Genomic DNA, 1873 nt, shown 5'->3' with positions numbered 1-1873 from the left:
TTGCCTCTGCAGAAATATCTGCAGTAAATTGAAAGTAATTTGGCCATTGTTTTCCCACGCAACAGCCAACGGTTCTGCTCAATTCTCATCTCCCTCCACTGATCTTCACTGATTTCTCTCTTTGTGCTTGATTTCTTTGGCTGAATTTCAACTAACCCAATCAAAATGTGAATGATGTCAACTTTGTACGCTTTTTTTTATAACAGTAGTCTCCCTAGATACGTTTGAAGTTTGGCAAAAGTGAACAAGGTCAATCAGTCTGCATTGGCCACGCCTCTAAACATATTCCTCAGAGCAAGAGGAATGTTTAAGATGTTTTATTGCTAGCAAAGATGTTATGGACCTACTCACAACCGGGTTGTTTACACGCACGCAATTTCTGGTAAGCTTCACAGAGTGGACGCATTTGTAACCCACGTGACCGCCACGCCCCAACCACCTTCCCTTTAAGCCGTCCCTTTAACAGCTGGGACCCTCATGTGTATTTCCGGGTTTTCCACTGTGCTGCTGCTCACTGTTGGTTGTGGCGTCGGTTGTTAATAAAACAATCTCAAACCTCCAACTCGACTCATCGCTGAATAAATTCATCCCTAAAACTCGAGGATCTGCGGTGAGTTAAGTACCATCTGAACTTGACGTTGTATCAGCAATACTAGCGCCGCTAATATATCCGCTGTAATACTCACCAGGTTGGGCTTTGTTGATGCCTGATTTACCTTCTGATGAGAACAAGTAACATCCACTTCCTCAGACAATCCGTTACTCGACGGTGAGTAAATAGTCATCCATATATGATGGGGCGTTATTTCCGCTGTGTGCCGCCAGTTAGCATTAGCTACCAACTCGACAATCAGTTGCCTGCATGAGTTCAGTGAACTTACTAATTACTTACTTAATAAAAAGTCACACTGTTAAGGCCGAATTGAAGGCCACACCTTTAATATTTAAAGGCTTCCCTTTCAACTTTAGATTTGATTATTTTTCATGATTTCTTTGGTTATTGTTGTATTCCATGCTGGTGCATCTATGAAGTCTGGTACCTAATATGATTTCGTTTGTAGCTACTTTGATCAATCACATTCTTAAAGTTGATTGATTTGATTTATTAGCTGTTTGTAGCGACTGCTAATTACCTTGAGAAATTTTGAACTTGAATTACGAAGTGCACTTTTCTTTTTAAAAGGACTTTTTTTCCCTTATTTTCATAAAGTATGAAGTGGTTGTCAATACATAGCAGTATGTATTTGTTTTTTTTTCCCATTTAGCTTATATAAATATAACATTTATATATGAATTTAATGTATGTTTTCTGGCCTTTTAGGTCAGGTTTTTTTTTCTCCCCCTTCGACGGAGGATGGCGAGCTACCCACACACCACCTGGTGGTAGGAAAAAGAGACACTTTCCACACAGGAAAACCAAACGACACTTTCCACACAGGAAAACCAAACGACACTTTCCACACAGGAAACAAAATAAACTCTAAGGGAGTATCTAAAGGAAAAGAACAATTCTCCCGTTGCTCTTGGACTTTTGAACTACATTTAGTTTTGAAGTATTATTTCTTTGTTGGGTTGGGTTTTTTTTCCCGTCCTTGTTTCTTTTGAACAAATTATTTTTGTTTAGTTTGTTTGTTAGTATTATTATTATTATTATTATTGTCATTATTATTATCATTATTATTTCTACTGCAATAAATAGCAATACAAACAAAGCTCTTCGCATCAGTTGCATCAATTATCCACCCAATCATGACTCCATGCCGTACCTATTTCTGATTTTATAAAGTGGTTAACACTAAGCCCTGCAGTCAGACCTGCGCACTTAATAAGAGCGTTACACATTACGTAAGTCATGCCAAATGTTAGCGATTGG

The 1873-nt window shown here is 38.4% G+C and overlaps 1 protein-coding gene and 1 long non-coding RNA gene across 2 annotated transcripts in view; one reads left to right on the top strand and one right to left on the bottom strand.

The window, feature by feature from the left end:
* The window catches only part of LOC106955340 (GDNF family receptor alpha-4-like), a 182784-nt gene that overhangs the window by 157129 nt on the left and 23782 nt on the right, over positions 1-1873 (bottom strand). The window lies entirely within an intron of this gene.
* LOC106955342 (uncharacterized) lies at positions 83-1631 on the top strand. Its single transcript, XR_001426557.1, has 2 exons — positions 83-769; positions 1322-1631. It is a non-coding gene; the product is annotated as an uncharacterized LOC106955342 (long non-coding RNA).

Source organism: Poecilia latipinna, unplaced genomic scaffold (assembly GCF_001443285.1).
Source record: "Poecilia latipinna isolate Pla-1442-1.1 unplaced genomic scaffold, P_latipinna-1.0 Scaffold728, whole genome shotgun sequence".
In the NCBI taxonomy this organism is placed as follows: Eukaryota; Metazoa; Chordata; class Actinopteri; order Cyprinodontiformes; family Poeciliidae; genus Poecilia; species Poecilia latipinna.
The sequence above is the reverse complement of the archived record's forward strand: the minus strand, read 5'-3'. Positions and strand labels throughout refer to the sequence as shown.